This window comes from Adiantum capillus-veneris, chromosome 8 (genome assembly GCF_014529385.1).
Source record: "Adiantum capillus-veneris isolate H3 chromosome 8, ASM1452938v2, whole genome shotgun sequence".
In the NCBI taxonomy this organism is placed as follows: Eukaryota; Viridiplantae; Streptophyta; class Polypodiopsida; order Polypodiales; family Pteridaceae; genus Adiantum; species Adiantum capillus-veneris.
The window spans coordinates 93,071,244-93,093,629 of NC_140938.1; positions in this window are offsets into that span (position 1 = coordinate 93,071,244).

A 22,386-nucleotide genomic window follows, 5' to 3' on the forward strand; every position below is an offset into this window, starting at 1 on the left:
TTAACACTTGTTCCCGTTTATTCTCCTACATTAAGTGATCAATTTAATATGAGAAAATCATTTGGGTTGGTTAGATATTAGTTTTTATGACATTACCTCTCTCTTGAAATCATAGTCGTCCTCGACTAAGAGGTAGAAAAGATAAAGGCTTAGTCATTAGTCAATCATACTTAGCGGGTAGAGGATCCCTTTTTTACCCTACGACATCTTTCCAAGATGGATGACTAATCCATTTGGTGCTTGGGAGACATAGCTGCCGCAAGCATGTCTGCTCTTTAGTCCATTTCATTCTCCCAAAGTAGAGTGACAAATTCTACTTGGTGTTTGAGAGACATCATCATCACAAACATGATTCTAAGCATGCATACTAGTTAAATTTGTGCACAATTAAAAAGAGGATTAGTCTTATAAGACAAAAACATGAGTCATTTAAAAGAGAGTTGTACATTTTCTTACTCTAATGTAGCATTGTAAGCATTGACAAGGTTCATACTATCCTTAAGTTGTACTCCTTGCATCCATTTAGCATCTTCAAAAGGATAATTTTTGAACTTAATAAGATACCGTCGGATTATCTTACCATGTCGTAGTACCTTGTCTTCATGCCGAAGGACAGCTTCGGGTTGTAGTACCTCTTCTTGGTCTTCAACTTCGGGAGGGTCTTCAATAATTGGTTTAGTTGGTGGCTCTCCTTTGTAGGGCTTAAGTAAGCTTACATGAAAGGCATTGTGTATAAGCCAATGGTTGGGCAACTTGAGTTGATAAGCCGTCTCATTGATGGGCTTCAAGATTTGGAAAGGACCATAGTATCTTTTTGCTAGTTTAGCATAATACTTTTGATGGCCCGTAGGATTTTTGCCCGTCATTTGACTTAATCGAGCCTTAGGAAACTTGAGTAAGACCCAATCATTTTCTTTGAACATTAAGGCTCTTCTGTGCTTATCAGCAGCAGCGTTTTGCCTTTGTTGAGAGATGGCTATAGCCTCCCTAATCTTTTGAAAAGATTCTTGTAGGTCACGGCTATACTCATCAGCGGCGAAGATCTTCCCATGTACTTTGAGTAGCAAGGGACTTTTAGGTCTTCCCTCTATGATCTCGAAAGGTGCTTTCCCCGTAGAAGTATGTACAGTATTATTGTAGGCATACTCTACTAGAGGTAAATACTTTTCCCATTGTGAGCGTTGATCTACTTCGATAACATAAGTCTTGAGTAGATCGAGTATCGTAAGATTGGCTATCTCACTTTGGCCATCCGTTTGTGGGTGATAGGCCGAAGAGAAATTCAATCTTGTTCCTAGATTTTCAAAGAGACCTTTCCAGAAATTACTGGTCATTCTAGGATCTCTATCTGACACGATGGATGTGGGTAATCCATGGTGCTTGAAAATCTGTGATATGAAGAGAGTTGCCATTTGATGTGCCTTAATAGTCTTTTTGACAGTGTTGTGGGTTAGGTCAACACATGAACATCATACACAGCAATAATAACCATCTACTCCACCATACTTCATTAACAACAATTCAGACACAGTAAACATGACTACTCTAAATATCAGAGTAAGCAGAAAATACACTGAATAGTTGCTGCAGTGTACCATCATCATCACATTCATATCAGAGAACAGATACCTCGTGCGCAGATACATTCCCCACTTTTATAGATAAATCCGACTTAACTACCCAGTCACAAGACATTCAGCAGACTGCAACTGAAAGACAGTTACATCCGACTTAGCAAAATACAGCTCAGTAAATATCCGATAAGTCAAAATCCGACTTAGCTATTCAGAGTCAATTTCTAACATGTGCCTCTCAACACATGGCACGCCCCGGTGGTAGATTTCGCAGAAATCTGACCCGGATCCACATATCCCTTGATCAGGAATCCACCCTCTGCTGCCTAGATTCTTCCTTACTCTGGTCCTCAGCATTCACTTTATAATCCACCAGCTCTGCTTCCTTTACTACATCTGATTCTGCTGCATCATCTTTTCCCATTTCCACCTCTTGTGCTCTATCTGCAATCTCAGTATCAATCTGCTCTTCTGCCACTTTCTCCTCAGCTACATCCTGCATCAAAAAACTATTAGTAAAATCTCCTCTTTCTTTTCTGCCTCTGCAAGCTGCTGTCTCTTATTCTCTTCCATCTGCTGAACCTGCTGCTTCAAACAGTCTCTCTCCTTTTGCAATTCCTCCACTTCCTTCAACAATTGTGCTTCTACCTCATGCACTAACCCTGCCTTTAACACCTCATATGGATACTTAATGACAAATCTCATTCTTTCCTTGGTCTTTTGCCACATCTCCTGTGCAACCAAAGCTAACTGCTGCTTGAGAATAGACACTTCTCCTTCTTTCATTAATACTGCACTCAAGCTAATTTCCTCTTGTGCCAACATCTGTTGCTCTAATATCTGCAAAGGTTCCAATCTCAACCTCTGCATCTCCACAGTGACCTGTAACTCTGCATTCCTCTTTGCCATGTCTTCCAATTCCAAAGCAACCGCTGCCTCCACTTTCTCAGTCCATTGCTTAAACTCCCCCAATGATCTCTTCACTTTTGCTAACTCCATCTTCTGTTTCCCCACTGTTTCCTCCATATCCTGCTCATACTTTACTTTCATCATAGCTATCTGCTCTTCAAACTCTTTCACCTGTGACACCTGTCCTTTAAACTCCATCAATTTTTCTGCATTCCTTTCAGCTTGCATACTCTGAACCTTCAGCATATTATTCTGTTGCCTCACAAATTCCTGCACCTGCTGCAGCATCTGAACTACTTTATCACTGTCCAATTTCCCAGTATCTACTGATACTCCAGAGACTTCCTCAGTACTGAAATCTAATCTAGAAAACACTCTGCTGACTGGTTCAGACTTCTTCCTCTTGTTGGATAATGTGAAAGCCTTACCAAGCTTTATTGGTGTTTCCTCTGCTTTTACCTGCATTGGTGAATCAACATCCATGGTGCCAAATTCTGCAAACTGCATTTTTGCTGTGATTTCTTCAAAGGCCTCTCCTGGAGTATATTTGGCTTTCACCAAATCCTCATAAGCCTCCATATGCTTAGCATTAAACTTCACAAATCCTGTCTTTTCAGAATGCACCATGATGGGATGCTCAATCTGAACTGGCTGCTGCTTCTCCTGCACCAGTTTTTCTGCTTTCACAGGCCACCTTGCTTCACCATTCTGTACTCTCTGTGCAAAAAAAAATAATGCTGACAAGTAACCACATAACCTACTATTTGCCTGTGTCTTCCTCTTGTCTGAAGAATGAATCTCTGCTGCCAACTTTTCATACACCCAGTGAGCCCAGCTCACTTCTCCTCCCTGCTCTGCATAGCTTAATGGTGCAAAGTTTTCTTTTGACATATAATCAAACTTCACAATAAAGCATAGCCTCTCCAAGTACCACTTAAGCTGCTCTCTCCTAGCATATGCCACATTCTTTAACATGTAATACTGCCTGCCTCCTTCTCTTGGACCAAACTCTTTTTTCAGTGCTTCCTCTGAACACTTTGGAATAGGTGTACTAGGATGCAAAGGCAGCTTGAACACCTCAGACACCAACTCCACATTGAGTACCACATGTGGTGACACTCTCCCCTTAGTCTTCCTAAGTATTTCCAACTGAGACTTTGCATATACATTGTTTTTACATTCTTCCCAAGGCAGAATGGCAAACTCATACAATCCTACCTCCTGCAACCATATGGCGTTGCGCTCTGCCTGACAATCTATGTCAACTTTGAAATCCATAAAAGGGTCCATTAATGTTTGCATCACCTTACCTTCTGACACAGGAGTCGGCATTGGCGTTTCCTCTTCTGCAGAGTCACTATTTTCGTCTGCACTGCTAACGTCAAGCCGCATAGGCAAAGCTTTGCTTCTCAAACGTCGCCCCGAACCTTCGGTCTGCTCCTCATCAGGCTGTGGTTGCATGGCCATCAATTGCTTTGCTTTTGGCATGGCAGGACTGAATAAAGCTTCTTCAAGCGAAAACCCGAATGCTCCGCGCTGCTGCATGTGTACTAAACTTTTGTTGCATGTATGATTATACTCGCTGCACCATGCACACATATCTCCACCCAGTATCCTTGAAGTGCTACGAAACTTCTTTTCAGCACACTCCCCGAAGTTATTAGTCCGGCCTAATAATTTCTTATTAAAAATTCCGACTTGGTCAGTTCCGACACAGGTACTCTTCCAACATCTACAATGTTGAATCGAATGTGCACTTTGGAACTGCCTACTTCCTCCAACCCGTGAATTATATGGGATACTATGAAAAGACCTCCTCAAATCCATGCAAACCAGCATTTTTCCTTTTCCTTTTGCTGATTCTGAATCTCCTGGCTGTAGGGGTATTACAGTTATGCAGGCTACACTTGGCAAGTCCAAATGAGGTGGCTTTCCCTGAAATTTCTTCAGCCTGAAACCATTAACTGCCTTTTCCACTCTTGTACCAAACACATCAGCTATGATGAATGTCCCTTGTCCTTTATCCTGCACAATCTGATATGGTCCCTAATATCTCAATGACAATTTACCAGGATGTGGTCCCAGCTTAGAGTTGTACAACATTACCCAATCTCCAACCTGAAAGATCTTGAACTTCACATTCTTGGTCACCCATGCTTGTCTTCTTCTTTGTATGACTTCAGTAATGTAAGAGCTTACCAACCTATCCTCCTCCAGCTGCATCAGATATTTGTTCCTGTGTAGTACTGACAACTTTGGAGACTGCTTCTCTGCTGAGACTCTTAAACTTGGTACCACAAACTCCATAGGCACCACAGCTTCCAGCCCATACACCAGCTTGAATGGTGTCATACCAGTAGTGACTTTGAAAGCTGTTCTAAAGGACCATAAGGCAGAATCCAACTTATCATCCCAATCCTTCTGATTCTCTGTCACAATCTTTTTCAAAATCCTTACCAGTGTTTTGTTGGAGCTCTCAGCCTGACCATTAGCCTGTGGATGATATGCTGTAGACTTCTTGTGCATAATCATATGTGTCCTTGTTAGCTCTGAAATTACTTCATTCAGAAAATGAGTTCCTCTGTCACTTACCAGCTCCACTGGACACCCAAACCTGGTCATAATGTTATGATAAAGAAATCTGGCCACACTTGAAGCTTTATTATCCTTCAATGCTACTGCTTCTACCCACTTAGTGCAATAATCTGTAGCCACTAAAATGTATCTGCATCCCCTCTTGGAAGTTGGTTTGACAGGTCCTACAAAGTCCAAACCCCACTTTTGAAAAGGTTCCAAAGGCAAAATAGGATGATCCCCCATCCTATCCCTGTTTGAATCAGGTTGACCTGTTTTCTGACAAATTACACATCTTTTGGCATAATCATGTGCATCCTTTAAAACTATAGGCCACCATAATCCAGCCTGCAAAATCTTCTTCCCTGTAGTATCTCCAGAGAAATGCCCTCCTGCTGTGCCTGAATGTGCTTCCTGCAAGACTGCACTTTGCTCAAATTCTGGTACACATCTTCTTATCACTTGATCAATGCCTTTCTTATATAGTGCCCCTGCAATAACTAAATAGGGTCTGGTTTTCAGTGCAAATTTTCTTCTCTGATCAGCATTGAACTCCCTTGGTATAGTTCCATCAGTCAAAAACATCAGCAATTGATCATACCAAGACTCAGTCACAGTAGTCTGCACATCAAACAGCTGAGCATCAGGAAGTGCATCATCTACCTCAGTAGGTGCTTCACCTGTTTCAATCCTGCTTAGATAATTTGCAATTACATGCTCCTTCCCAGGAGTATGCTCAATCTGAAAGTCAAACTCCTGCAATAACAACATCCATCTTGCAAGCCTTCCAGTAAGAAGTGGCTTCTTGATCAAATACAACAAGGCCTGATGATCAACATGAAAAACTATCTTGTTCCCCAACAAGTAATGCCTGAACTTATTCAATGCATATACCATCCCTAAAGCTTCTCTTTTTGTCACAGGATAGTTTCTTTCTGCACCTGTGAGAACCCTGCTTGCATAGTACACAGGTCTAAACCATCCCTTCTCCTTCTCCTGCATCAGTACAGCTCCTATTGCTATATCCGACGCATCAACAAACACATGAAAAGGCAATGACCAATCAGGTGGCTGCAAAATTGGTGCTACTGATATCATTTTCTTCAACATCTGAAATGATTTCTGCTGAGGTTCATCCCATACAAATGCCACATCCTTCTTTGTTAATTGAGTTAATGGCAAGCATACATTAGACAAATACCTCAAATATCTGGAGTGCCACTTTGTCTGTCCAACAAACCTCATTAACTCTTTAACATTGGTAGGAACTGGTGCTGCTTGAATGGCTTCTATTTTCTTGACATCTATAGCCATTCCTGCTTCTGACACTACATGTCCTAAAAGTATTCCACTCCTCACAGCAATTACACTTTTATAAGGATTCAGAGCCATCCTGAATTGTCTGCATCTTTCAAAACAGAGCTTCAGATGTAGCAGATGTTTATCCTTCTTTCCAAACACTGAGAAATCATCCACAAAGACTCTCATAAAGTCCTGTAAGTAAGGTTCAAACACCTTATGAGCAACAAAATTAAATGAAGGTGGTCCATTGGTTAACCCAAAACTCATCACTGTGTAGGCAAAGGCTCCCCATTCAGTTATAAAAGTTGTTTTATGCTGATCCGACTCAGCAACACTAATCTGATTATAACCAGAAAATCCATCCAAAAAGTTGTACATTTCATGACCAGCTACTGCATCCAACACAGCATCACAAAATGGCATAGGAAAGGGATCAGTAATGGTTGCTGCATTCAATTTTCTATAATCCACACATACTCTTAAAGCTCCATTTTTCTTTGGCACAACCAGTATAGGAGACAACCATGATACTTCATGTACAGGTTTAATGAACCCTACTGCCAGGAGCTTATCAAGCTCCTCCTTCACCTGTTTGGCAAAGTTAGGATTCATTCTATATCTTTGCTGCACAATTGGTTTTGCACCCTCTTTCAAATTAATCCTATGCTGATGTAGTGCTGGGTCAATGCCTCTCACCTGAGAATAATCCCAAGCAAACACATCCTTATAATCAACCAATAATTGCAACAGCTGTGCCAGAAATTCCCCTTGAATGTGTGCACTCACTCTGACCATTCTTGGTTCTGCCTCTGTTCTGAAATTTAGCTCCTGAAGCTCCTCCTTTTCTACCCTGCTTGATGCCCCAAACTTCTTTTCATAGATTTTCTCAGCCATATCCCTGGCCTCCTTTTCTTCCTGCTGAATCTGTTCCTTATCAGACTTAGCATATTTCTGGTCCACCAACTGCAACAGTTCCTTACCCTGCACTGTCTGTCCTGGTGCTAAACCTGTATCTGGCTCATCCTGTTTCTTACCCTGCTGTAACATGCTTTCCACATCTACTTCAAACACAGGTACAACAGTTGGATTGGCCTTCAAGAACTCTTCCTCTTGGTCATCTGTGACCTCATCAGCAAAATTAATAGTCTGAGCAAACAGTGGTTTCTCACTTAATGGAACCATCTTCCTTCCCCTCATAGGTATGGTTACTTTCTTTTTCCCTTTTTTCAATATGACAACATTTTCTCCCCAGTCCTGTCTTACTTTAGCCAATCTGAACCAAGGCCTTCCTAATAGCATTTCATATGCAGCTGCTGAGTCTGACATTCTGAGTACCACAAAATTAACAAAAAAGGATATCCTGACACCTGAATTTCCTGTGCTTTGAGAATTCCCAAAGGTTATACCCTAGATTGGTCTGCCATTTTCACCTGAAAAGGTGCTGGAGCCATAGCTCCCAACTCCATTCTTTTGTACACTGCCTCTGGTAAAATATTCACCCCAGAGCCTCCATCCAATAACACATCATCAAAATTTTCTCCAAGAAAGTGTACTTTAATAACTGGTACCACAAAGTCCAATTCTATTTGCTGCTGCTGAATAAAACTGCCTGTCCATTGTGCCAAGTCCATTCAGGTTCTGCAGCTTTCTGAACAATCTGTCTTTGAAAGCTGGAACCAATTGCAACAACTGATCCAAAGATAATTGAAGAGGTGAGCTAATAAGTATTTCAAACCAATCCTTATCTTGTTTATTTTCCATCTCCTTACTCCCTTTATTCTGCTCTTCCTTTTCTTTTGGGTCATCCTCAATATCCACCTGCTTTGCCTGGTGTTTGGCAATCCTTTTTGTAACCTGGTCTCTTATCCCTTTTTGCTCCTTCCAATCCAAAGGTGCTTTATCCTTAGACCTAGTCACTGCTAGAACTTCAACATGATCCTCCTGCACACATTGGTTACAGTCACAAGCCCATTGATGTTCCTCTTCATTCCCTTGCTGCTCCTGTTCTTGGTCAGTATCTTGCATCTGCTTATCCTGAGAAAACACATCAAACAAGATTACATTTGCCTGAGCTGCTGGCTGATTTTGCTGCTGCTGCTGTTGCTGATTTTCAGGTTGATTGGGCTGATTATATCTCACAATGGGCATTCCCCTTTCTTCCCTATGCTTCACCCATAAAGCACAATTGGGACCTACCCAGTGATCTGGTGCACCACAGTACACACAGGGTCTCCTATTATTATTGTTCTCCTGCTCTCTCCAAGGAGGTCTAGGAGGTCTTGCCCTCTGAAATGGTGGTCTTCCCCTAAATGGTACTGCTTGATTTGCTCCAATTTCTGGTCTTCCTCTTCCTATGTTAGGTGCTGTCTGCCCTCTATTCTTTGGATTATACCAACAGCTAGCAGTACTATGTCCATCCCTTTCACAAATGTGACAATACACTTTTTCTTTAGGTGCTACAACAGAATAACCAAACTTTTTAAGTTTGCCTACCAAATCTTGCTCAATACTCTGCTTTTGCTTAACTTTCTTCTTCTTACTGCTCTTTTTCTTCTTTCTTTTTTCTGTTTCCTCATCACTGTCTGATGGTGAGTCTGAATCTGAGTTCCCACTGGAATCTGTGTCTTCAAATGCTTCTTCTGAATCTGAGTGACTGTCTTCTTTTCCTTTTGCTTTGGTCATGCCAAGTCTCTTCTCCACCCTTGCAGCAGCAGTAACAAGGTCATCCAGACCTCCAGCAATATCAATGCTAGCTACTGCTCCCTTTAAGCTGCTTCTCAATCCTTTCAAAAAATAACCTGCTAACATTTCATTAGTGGGTCTTTCATTCCCCTGCAATCTTTCTACTAAAATTCTGAACTTCTGTGCATAGTCTTCAACCAGCATCTTATTTTGCTTAATGTCTCTGAGTTTTCTCAGGACATCAGTCGGAGTCTTCTCCTTTCTAAATCTCTGCAGAAATGCCTGCTTCAAAGCATTATAAGTAGCAAAATGTGCAATGCCATATTGGCTGAACCAACTCATGGCCTTTCCTTCCAATGTGGCAGCAAACTGTTCCATCTTTACTCCATCAGCATACATCACCTGATAGCCACTTTCCTGCCACTTAGTTTCAAACTGTGCCACATGACAGTCAGCATCTTCCTTACTCCCTGCTCTAAACTTGGCTGCCTTGACCTTTGGGTTGGGTGGTGGTTGAGCCATTGGAATGGGTTGTGGTGGTCTCCTAGGTCTTTGCCTGGTAGCACCCTGAAGTGGGTCAAACTGGATCCTTCTCCTGGTGGTTCTTCTTGCCAGGAATAAATCTCCAATAAATTGCCTCACTCTCTCTTCTCCTGCTGTCCTGATCCTACCCCTCCTTGGTCTACAGGTTGCTGCCCCTGAGCATCGGGTGATTGCTGATTGTCATGATCATAGTTAAATGGATCAATGTTTCCAGCCTGTGCTTGAGCCCTTGTGTAGTACACTCTTCCTACTCTCCTGTCTCCCTCTGACATGCATCATTACTTGAAAATAAACGTTAACCCAGCGGATCGCCAAATGTGTTGTGGGTTAGGTCAACACATGAACATCATACACAGCAATAATAACCATCTACTCCACCATACTTCATTAACAACAATTCAGACACAGTAAACATGACTACTCTAAATATCAGAGTAAGCAGAAAATACACTGAATAGTTGCTGCACTGTACCATCATCATCACATTCATATCAGAGAACAGATACCTCGTACGCAGATACATTCCCCACTTTTATAGATAAATCCGACTTAACTACCCAGTCACAAGACATTCAGCAGACTGCAACTGAAAGACAGTTACATCCGACTTAGCAAAATACAGCTCAGTAAATATCCGATAAGTCAAAATCCGACTTAGCTATTCAGAGTCAGTTTCTAACATGTGCCTCTCAACAGACAGGAATAAAATGTGCTTGCTTGCTAAACCTGTCGACTATTGTCCATATTCCTGTATTCCCATGGATAGACTTGGGTAATCCAAAGATGAAATCCATGGATATACTCTCCCATGGTGAATTTGGAATAGGCAATGGCTAGAGTAATCCAGGTTGCTTCCCTCTATCATACTTGGTCTTTTGGCATACTACACATTTTGAAACATACTCTTGTATGTCCACTTTCATGGTAGGCCAATAGAAATACGTCTCTACTCCTCGGAGAGTAGGTTGAATACCTCTATGCCCTGCATATGGAGGAGCATGGGATTCATACATAACCTTCTCACGAAGGGAACGGGTAACACATAGCCTATTGCCGTGGAGAAGATAACCATCCTGCAAGGTGAATGGTTCCTCTTTCTTCCCCAAAGCAAGGGCTAACATTATGTCTCTAAAGTCAGGGTCAGTAGCATACTCATCTATCATAGAGGATAGATCATTGTGAGTAGCTATAGACACCGCATTAACTTTTGGTCGTCGTGAAAGTGCATCGGCAACTTGATTGTGCTTACCAGCTATGTGAGCAATATGGAAATTAAATTGCGAAAGAAAATTTGCCCACCTTATTTGTTTGTCGGAAAGCTTGGTTTGCGTCATGAAATACTTGAGACTTTGGTGGTCGGTTCGTAGGATAAATGGAGTCCCTAATAGGTAGTGCTTCCATGTGTCTAGGCATGTAGAACAGCTAAAAGCTCTTTCTCATAAATTCCCAAGACTCGTTCATCACTATTGAGCCTTCGGCTCTCATATGATATGGCATGCCCTTCTTGAAGCAAAACCGCTCCAAGGCAATCACCACAAGCATCACATTGGACCTCAAATGGTTTTGAGAGATCCGGAAGCACGAGGACTGGTTGGGAAGTAAGCTTCTCTTTGAGTTTTTCAAAAGCATTTTGCTCCTTAGCAGTCCATACAAACTTAACGTTCTTCTTTGTTAAGTCGTGTAGTGGTCCTGCTACTTGAGAGAATTTTGCTATGAAGCGTCTATAGTATGCACACATACCAATAAAGCTTCTTAGCTCATGTAGATTCCTTGGGTTAGGCCATGATTTTATTACCTCTAACTTTGATGGATCCATACGAATACCATCGTGAGAGATAATATGACCTAGATATTGAATCTCTTGAAGGAAGAATTCACTTTTCTTTTGGTTGAGAAAAAGTTTGTTCTCCCTCAAGGCTTGAAAAATCACTTGGAGATGTTGCTTATGTTCCTCCAAAGACTTGGAGTAGATGATGATATCATCAAAGAACACTCCAGTGAATTTACGATATGGTCTAAAAATTTTCTCCATGAGACGATTGAAAGTAGCTGGTGCATTAGTCAAGCCAAAAGGCATGACTAGATATTCATAAAGACCAAATGTTGTGCGAAACGTGGTCTTTAGGATATCTTCATCCACTATCCTTATTTGATGATAGCCACTCTTAAGGTCAATCCTACTGAAGTAGGTAGAGCCTTATAGCTTATCAAACAGATCTTCTACTCGAGGCACGGGAAATCTGTTTTTGATAGTGATATGGTTTAGTGCTCGATAGTCCACACACATACGGTATGTACCATCTTTCTTTTGCACTAAAAGGACTGGAGAACAAAAGGGAGAGGAACTAGGCCTCACCATCCCTTTGTCTACCAATTCCTGTACTTGCCTCATAATCTCCTCTTGTTGAGCTTTTAAGACTGGATAAGGAGGTTTGTTAGGCGGTGAGCTTCCTAGAAGGAGCTCAATACGATGGTCATCATCCCCTCGTTTTGGAGGTAGGTCCATAGGGATATCATCGATGAACACATCTTGGAATCCTTTTAGAAAAGTAGACAAGTCTAACTCTTCTTGATTCCTATCATTTTCATTTGATGAAACATTATTAGCTTTTAGAGACTCTTTGACATAAATCATGTACGCAGAAACTGAGCTCTTCATTGATTTATCAAAAGAAAGAGGATTTACAAGTGGAATAGTGCGACCACGCTCACTAGCATCTATATACATGTTCTTTCCCCTGTAGGTGAAGTAAATTCTCCTTTCAGGGAACTTCATGTTGGCAGCCATGCGATCAAACCATGGTGCCCCTAGGATAACATCCTGATGTTGGAGAGGAGAGATGAAGAAGTCTTCTTTGTCGACATAGCTTTGGACATGAAGCCTCAACTTCCCAATCAAGGGAGTAACGGAGGCTTGTTGTCCCTTGAAAGCTGCATCAGATGTTACTATATCTCCCATCTCAAAAGCTTGAATGCCCAACTTGGTGGCCAACTCTATTGATATGAAGTTGAGAGTAGAGCCAGGGTCAAACAAGATGAAGGCATCATGCTCTCTTACCTTTCCCCAAGCATAGGAGAGTGATGATCCTTTGCAATGAGCATCCTCTTTTGGAGCTTTGATGGTGGAAGCCCTAGGAGTCGCATTGCGAGTATTCTTCTTGGGGCAAGAACGATAGCCATGTCCTTGCTCCCCACACTTGAAACATTTATGGTCCTTGCAAAAAGCTTCAATCTCTTCAGGAGAGAATTTGTTTTTACCTTTGTAAACTCCCTTCTCCTTGGACCGATTGTTGTTGTTGTTATTGTTGTTGTTGGAAGTGCCTTGGGAATTATTTTGAGCATTGGATTTCCCCTTTGCATCATTTTTATGTTTGTTTTCCATGGGCTTGACATTACATCTAGCCCCTTGATGGAAATTGATGCGTGAAGCAACCATGGTGTGATGGATTACTTCGGTAATAGTACCAGGCCGTTGAGAGTTGATGTATTCGGCCATCTCTTCAAGTAATCCCGCACAGAATTGCTGTCTTTGCTCGGCAAAGTCTATCTTTTGAAAGACAGTAGCTTTGAGATGTAAATCCCAAAACTTGTCTACATACTTGTTGATAGACTCATGAGAGAGAAGCTTCAAGCCGCGCCATTCGGTAAGAACTTTATCTTTAGTATCGCTTGGAAGAAATTGCTTCATGATGGAAACTCGTAGAGTTTTCCATGTCTTTGGGGCTTCTCCATTGCCACGAAGGCTAGCCCACCATTGACGAGATGATTTTTGGAAGTGCATAGCTACATGGCGTAGCTTGGAGGACTCTGTGAAGCCCTCGTCCCCAAAGGCCACATCAAATTGCTGGATGAAGGCCAACACTTTATCGGTAACACCAAAGGTGCCATCGTAGGTGAGAAAAGAGATACTCTTTCCTCCTCCTTGAACTTATTTAGCTTTTGTGACCTTCGCCATGCAGGAAATGATTTGCGATGTCCTCCCCTCTTGTATTCTCTAGGAGAATAGCCATAACTTTCATCGGAAGAGGAGGAAGGTGAAGAAGAAGGAGAAGAGGGTGACCTCTTCCTAGCGCTTTTCTTCCTTTGTTTCCTCTCTTGCCTTTCAGAGTGATGAGGAGAAGGACTATAGGTTGCTCTTTTCCTCTTGGGAGGAGTAGGCGATCATCTAGACCGCCGTCTTCGTGGAGCCACATCTTCAGACGAACTTAGACTGTCATTGCTTTCTTTCTCTTTGGATTCCTCCTCTCAAATGGGAGAGAGTCTTCTTTTGGGGGTCTCTTCAAGAGGCCTCTTAAGCTCTCTCTCTCCTCTGGGAGAGGAACGGAAATTCCATAAGCACGAAGTTGTTGAGTAACTTCGGCTTGCAAAGCAGGGTTGCCCATAGCTTGTTGCAACCTAGTGACGAGATAATTCACAAACATGGGAGCATCATCATTAGCACCTTCATGTGCAAAATCAAAGCTATCAATGTTCATTCTACTCTCTTGATTATTGTCAGCCATGTTAACAAAATTTATTTTTATACTTAGTGTATGCTTTGGCAATACAAAACCTTAGTTGCCACTCCTCTTAGCCTTTGAAAATCGGCTCTTAAGTATCTACACCCACGGCTCAAAGTGGTTAATTATAGAGAGTAGAGGACTAGGTCTTATGCTCCATTGGTTAGCCTTGCTCTTGATAGACCATCTCCCATTTGGGCCCCTTTACTATTGGCCCCGTGTTAAGATAGATCTATAAGCACATATCTATATCTTAACACCTGTTCCCGTTTATTCTCCCACATTAAGTGATCAATTTAATATGAGAAAATCATTTGGGTTGGTTAGATATTAGTTTTTATGACATTACCTCTCTCTTGAAATCATAGTCGTCCTCGACTATGAGGTAGAAGAGATAAAGGCTTAGTCATTAGTCAATCGTACTTAGCGGGTAGAGGATCCCTTTTTTACCCTACGACATCTTTCCAAGATGGATGACTAATCCATTTGGTGCTTGGGAGACATAGCTGCCGCAAGCATGTCTGCTCTTTAGTCCATTTCATTCTCCCAAAGTAGAGTGATCAATTCTACTTGGTGTTTGAGAGACGTCGTCATCACAAACATGATTCTAAGCATGCATACTAGTTAAATTTGTGCACAATTAAAAAGAGGATTAGTCTTATAAGACAAAAACATGAGTCATTTAAAAGAGAGTTATACATTTGCTTACTCTAATGTAGCATTGTAAGCATTGACAAGGTTCATACTATCCTTAAGTTGTACTCCTTGCATCCATTTAGCATCTTCAAAAGGATAATTTTTGAACTTAATAAGATACCGTCGGATTATCTTACCATGTCGTAGTACCTTGTCTTCATGCCGAAGGACAGCTTCGGGTTGTAGTACCTCTTCTTGGTCTTCAACTTCGGGAGGGTCTTCAATAATTGGTTTAGTCGGTGGCTCTCCTTTGTAGGGCTTAAGTAGGCTTACATGAAAGGCATTGTGTATAAGCCAATGGTTGGGCAACTTGAGTTGATAAGCCGTCTCATTGATGGGCTTCAAGATTTGGAAAGGACCATAGTATCTTTTTGCTAGTTTAGCATAATACTTTTGATGGCCCGTAGGATTTTTGCCCGTCGTTTGACTTAATCGAGCCTTAGGAAACTTGAGTAAGACCCAATCATTTTCTTTGAACATTAAGGCTCTTCTGTGCTTATCAGCAGCAGCGTTTTGCCTTTGTTGAGAGATGGCTATAGCCTCCCTAATCTTTTGAAAAGATTCTTGTAGGTCACGGCTATACTCATCGGCGGCGAAGATCTTCCCATGTACTTTGAGTAGCAAGGGACTTTTAGGTCTTCCCTCTATGATCTCAAAAGGTGCTTTCCCCGTAGAAGTATGTACAGTATTATTGTAGGCATACTCTACTAGAGGTAAATACTTTTCCCATTGTGAGCGTTGATCTACTTCGGTAACATAAGTCTTGAGTAGATCGAGTATCGTAAGATTGGCTATCTCACTTTGGCCATCCGTTTGTGGGTGATAGGCCGAAGAGAAATTCAATCTTGTTCCTAGATTTTCAAAGAGACCTTTCCAGAAATTACTGGTCATTCTAGGATCTCTATCTGACACGATGGATGTGGGTAATCCATGGTGCTTGAAAATCTGTGATATGAAGAGAGTTGCCATTTGATGTGCCTTAATAGTCTTTTTGACAGGAATAAAATGTGCTTGCTTGCTAAACCTGTCGACTATTGTCCATATTCCTGTATTCCCATGGATAGACTTGGGTAATCCAAAGATGAAATCCATGGATATACTCTCCCATGGTGAATTTGGAATAGGCAATGGCTAGAGTAATCCAGGTTGCTTCCCTCTATCATACTTGGTCTTTTGGCATACTACACATTTTGAAACATACTCTTGTATGTCCACTTTCATGGTAGGCCAATAGAAATACGTCTCTACTCCTCGGAGAGTAGGTTGAATACCTCTATGCCCTGCATATGGAGGAGCATGGGATTCATACATAACCTTCTCACGAAGGGAACGGGTAACACATAGCCTATTGCCGTGGAGAAGATAACCATCCTGCAAGGTGAATGGTTCCTCTTTCTTCCCCAAAGCAAGGGCTAACATTATGTCTCTAAAGTCAGAGTCAGTAGCATACTCATCTATCATAGAGGATAGATCATTGTGAGTAGCTATAGACACCGCATTAACTTTTGGTCGTCGTGAAAGTGCATCGGCAACTTGATTGTGCTTACCAGCTATGTGAGCAATATGGAAATTAAATTGCGAAAGAAAATTTGCCGACCTCATTTGTTTGTCGGAAAGCTTGGTTTGCGTCATGAAATACTTGAGACTTTGGTGGTCGGTTCGTAGGATAAATGGAGTCCCTAATAGGTAGTGCTTCCATGTGTCTAGGGCATGTAGAACAGCTAAAAGCTCTTTCTCATAAATTCCCAAGACTCGTTCATCACTATTGAGCCTTCGGCTCTCATATGCTATGGCATGCCCTTCTTGAAGCAAAACCGCTCCAAGGCAATCACCACAAGCATCACATTGGACCTCAAATGGTTTTGAGAGATCCGGAAGCACGAGGACTGGTTGGGAAGTAAGCTTCTCTTTGAGTTTTTCAAAAGCATTTTGCTCCTTAGCAGTCCATACAAACTTAACGTTCTTCTTTGTTAAGTCGTGTAGTGGTCCTGCTACTTGAGAGAATTTTGCTATGAAGCGTCTATAGTATGCACACATACCAATAAATCTTCTTAGCTCATGTAGATTCCTTGGGTTAGGCCATGATTTTATTACCTCTAACTTTGATGGATCCATACGAATACCATCGTGAGAGATAATATGACCTAGATATTGAATCTCTTGAAGGAAGAATTCACTTTTCTTTTGGTTGAGAAAAAGTTTGTTCTCCCTCAAGGCTTGAAAAATCACTTGGAGATGTTGCTTATGTTCCTCCAAAGACTTGGAGTAGATGATGATATCATCAAAGAACACTCCAGTGAATTTACGATATGGTCTAAAAATTTTCTCCATGAGACGATTGAAAGTAGCTGGTGCATTAGTCAAGCCAAAAGGCATGACTAGATATTCATAAAGACCAAATGTTGTGCGAAACGTGGTCTTTAGGATATCTTCATCCACTATCCTTATTTGATGATAGCCACTCTTAAGGTCAATCCTACTGAGGTAGGTAGAGCCTTGTAGCTTATCAAACAGATCTTCTACCCGAGGCACGGAAAATCTGTTTTTGATAGTGATATGGTTTAGTGCTCGATAGTCCACACACATACGGTATGTACCATCTTTCTTTTGCACTAAAAGGACTGGAGAACAAAAGGGAGAGGAACTAGGCCTCACCGTCCCTTTGTCTACCAATTCCTGTACTTGCCTCATAATCTCCTCTTGTTGAGCTTGTGAGACTCGATAAGGAGGTTTGTTAGGCGGTGAGCTTCCTAGAAGGAGCTCAATACGATGGTCATCATCCCCTCGTTTTGGAGGTAGGTCCATAGGGATATCATCGATGAACACATCTTGGAATCCTTTTAGAAAAGTAGACAAGTCTAACTCTTCTTGATTCCTATCCTTTTCATTTGATGAAACATTATTAGCTTTTAGAGACTCTTAGACATAAATCATGTACGCAGAAACTGAGCTCTTCATTGATTTATCAAAAGAAAGAGGATTTACAAGTGGAATAGTGCGACCACGCTCACTAGCATCTATATACATGTTCTTTCCCCTGTAGGTGAAGTAAATTCTCCTTTCAGGGAACTTCATGTTGGCAGCCATGCGATCAAACCATGGTGCCCCTAGGATAACATCCTGATGTTGGAGAGGAGAGATGAAGAAGTCTTCTTTGTCGACATAGCTTTGGACATGAAGCCTCAACTTCCCAATCAAGGGAGTAACGGAGGCTTGTTGTCCCTTGAAAGCTGCATCAGATGTTACTATATCTCCCATCTCAAAAGCTTGAATGCCCAACTTGGTGGCCAACTCTATTGATATGAAGTTGAGAGTAGAGCCAGGGTCAAAAAAAGAAGTTCTTGGTTGTTTTGATCTTGATGAAGATTCCATGGTGAAAAAAGAAATGAGCAGAGAAGTCTAGTCTGAGTTCAAGAGAAGAATAAGCAGAATGTGCAAAAAATGGTTCAAATCTGGAAAAGATTATGAGATAGAATCCAAACGTTGTTTTATGATGACGATGTGCAAAATGAAAACAATATAATATGAGAAGTACGTCTTTCTAAAAGCGACAGCTATTGAATGCATTTGCACTTTTACTTGTTTACATTGCTATTTACCAGCTCAAAGTCGCGGTAAAGATAGAATATTTGCTTTTTTTGTTAGTTTTTAAAAATAGAGGTTCCGTAACGGAAGCTCTTCAACCATTGGTTGAGACCACTCTCTCTCTACACGCTAAAAGGCACAAAAATGACCTCAAAATTCCCCTAATGGGGCAAAAGAATTCACGATGATATTGTTAGCCAGAGGTTGTCGGGAAATAATGAGGTACTTGGCACTGTCTTGGCATGTATACCAAATGTGGTGCACTTCAGAAAGCACAAAAAGTGCTTGAAGAGCTTAATGTTTGTCTCTTGGAATGCATAAGAGGACCTGTGGACTGTTTTCAGCAGATGTGAAGCGAGAGCTATCTCCAGATGCAATCGCCTATGTGTATATCTTAAAGGCATGTAGCTCTACGCAAGATGCTGATATGGACACAGAAATTCATGATGATATTGTTACTCAGATGCTATTGAAAAGAGATGCCATGTTGACACTCCCTTGGTCGATGTGTATGCCAAATGTGGTGCACTTGAGAAAGCACAATTAGTGCTCAAGGAGCTTTTCGTTTGGAACAGCATCTCTTGGAATGCACTGATTGCGGGATACACACAACAAGAGTAGGACTAGAAATCTCTACGATGTTTTTAGCAGATGCATAGTGAGAGCCTTTGTCCAGATGCAATCACCTATGTATTCATCTTGAAGGCATGTGGCTCTACGTAAGATGCTGATATGGACACAAAAATTTACAATTTCTTTGTTTGTCTGAGGCTTTTGAAAATAGAGGTTGTGGTTGGCACTCCCTTGGTCGATATTTATGTCAAATGTGATACGCTTCAGAAAGCATAAAAATGTGTCGTCTCTTGGAACACACTGATTACGGGATATGCGCAACAGGAGCAGGGACAAAAATCTCTAGGCTATTTTCAGCGGATGCAAAGCGAGTGTATCTCTCACCATTCAGTTAACTAATGCAGGGGAGCCCTGGAATGGCTTGCTTGGTCAAATTTCTTTTGATATACTTCAAGGCATTCTTCTCCAAGCTGTAGCAACATCTTGTCTCTCTCTCCATGGCTTGCTCCAACTTCATCCCATATGTACTGTCAAGGCTATCAAAAACCTTAAATATGTTGACATGCTACCAAGTAGTAAGCAGAAGGGAGCAGGGCCTTGCTGGAGTCGTAATGTCATACTTGTTGCATACGCATGCCTGTCAGATCACCCTTCTACACTGGCATTGGGCTGAAACAACATTATACACGAGGAAGCAAAAGAGCAAACCTACAGCTCATGTAATAGAGAGCCACACTTACACTTCAGAGAGCACCAGAACTTCTTGAAAAGCTTCCTAGCTCTGGTCTGTTTTCAGCAGATTCGAAGTGATGGCCTCCCTCATGATTGCAAGATTTGCTCCAAAAGGGCAACACCAGAAAGCTCTAGGCTGTTTTTAGCAGATGCGAAGCAAGGAATCTTGGAGAAAGATGTCATACTTGGTCGTATTTTGATCAATATGTATGTCAAATGGGGTGCCCCAAAGACTACGAATTTGTGTATGTGTGCATGGGACCCTACTGACGAACGATACGACGCACTCAACATCAATCGACATGTTTGCAAAAGTCGCAAAATGGATGACGATGGTAGAACGTATACTCGTGAGAAGGTGGCGAAACAATGCAAGAAAGGTCTAGAAGCATCTCCATCCAAGATTGTGCGTTGATCCGTACGACCAATAACAAAGGTACACTTATATTCCGTATTTTGGTTTCCTTTGTGTGATCTCAAAAGTACTTAGATTAAATCATATACACATTTAAGCAATAAATTTACATCATTTTTATTCAAAAGATTGTAGATGAAGGTGACAAAGGCTGAAGAATTTTTGATGTCCAACAAAGGAACATATAGACAATATGTCACAGCAAGGCAACGTGGAATAATACATGTCTTCATAGAACATCGGTAGTGAGTTCTTCCTTGTAAAGCTGTAGTATTTTTACAATAAGAAAGTCCCTCCAACACTGGAGGATAAGCATAAGTCCTCCTTCAACACTGAAGGAGATAAAAGTGGCGGGGGAAGGGCACGTTCCCTATGGTATTATTATAAATGTGGAGAACGGTGCAAAATCCACACCATACATATGTATGGTTTTTTCTTTCTTTTATGGGCACGAGCATCGTAAATGCACGAAATGCATCTTATTTTGTTTTTATTATCATGTGAAACTGTTTACATTCTTACATCTTTTCATGCAAAATCTCATTTTTGATGCGAGGTCATAAAGCTTTTGGCGAAAGCTTCGAGGAGAGATACTATGGAGCCATCAGCACGAGCTATGCCAGGTAGTAAAATCCCCACCACTATCGATATTTTACTTCTCACCATCTGCACAGTGAGTCAATCAAGGCAAACTAGTTTAGTCAACACTAGCGCGGCAAGGATAGCGCCTGGCCGGCCCTTTATAAATTGAAGCGTAACGAGAAGCTAGGAATTTGGCAATTCACAACGATGGCGCTACTTCTGTGCAGGCAGGGATTGGCAATGATAATCATGATGATGGTGATGGTGTGCAGCAGCGCCATAATACTAATGGTGGGTGAGGTATAGGCCACGTTGCAAGATCCAACAATGATAGGAAGCACGTCATCGTCTAGGGCCGGCCATATAAGTACCCATGATATGCATGAGACAGTGAGATTGGATAAGCCATGGGATGAGGTCGTGGCGCAGGACCGCGACCAACCACCGACGAGCCCTGCTTTTCCTGTGTGGCGCGACAGTAATGGAAACCTTTAGTTTGGGTACAGCGGAATATCCCACGCTCGTTCTCCATCTACAACAACACCTTCCTATGGTACAGCTGGCCGGGCCTCCCATGCTGCAGCAGCTGGAGGCCATAATTGAACAGGTCAGTTTACTCACTCTCTCTCTCTCTCTCTCTCGCTCTCTCTCTCTCTCTCTCTCTCTCTCTCTCTCTCTCTCTCTCTCTCTCTCTCTCTCTCTCTCTCTCTCTCTCTCTCTCTCTCACACACACACACACACACACACACACGGCCAAGCCCCCTCAGAGTTTCTTATCTTTAATGTGCTTTTTCTGCGCAGGTGCTTTTTTTGTACGAAGTTTTGTAGGTCCATGGCTGTTGACATCTGACGTTTTGAAAATGCTTCTTGACGTAGCGAAAGGATTGATTAGTTCTTCAAATTATACAAGCTAGCAATTCAATACATGTGTAGATTTCTCATTTAGAGATCACATGAATTTGCCTATGAAGTTATCCGTTTTCCAACTTTTGATTCATATGTGTATATCCAATATATTTCGACCATATGAATAAGGTATACCGAGTGTATTTTGGCATTGGATTTAGAGGATCCTTTTTAATATGCCCTCATTAATATTATTACCACCGGTACCTTTACAATAACCATTTCTTCAACATTGCAATTGGACTAAGGTTTACAGTTTTTTAAAGAAAATTATTCTAATAAGTGACTAATTGGCAATAGAAGCAATATCTTAATTTGTTTAAACTACATGTGTAGGTATTCCATTTTATTATGATCCTCGTCTATCTTCTTTCTCATACACAGTAACATATAGCTCTAACCTAGTGGGATATATTTGCCTCGTAAATGCCACTAGGCTAGAGCTCTCCTAGAATCCGTGGCATGATCACATACTCTAGATCTTGTATGGAAAGCCATAACTTTTTCGAATGAATGGTATCTGTCATCGGGGACAATTTTGAGCTGTCATCTTGAAAAATAGTATTGTGCAAAAATTACATATGCAGATAGTCCATTATAATTTTTTGTTAATCTTGTTTTAACAAAACGAGTATATGTCAGTGCACTATGAAAATCTCTAATTGTTTACCGTGACCTTTTATCGCATTTCGTAGAGAGAGAGAGAGAGATAGAGAGAGAGAGAGAGAGAGAGAGAGAGAGTTCAAAATCAGTTGGGAAGGAAAAAGAGAGGAGGGCGGAGAAGGGGGGGCGGGGACGGGGGGTTCATTTCAAG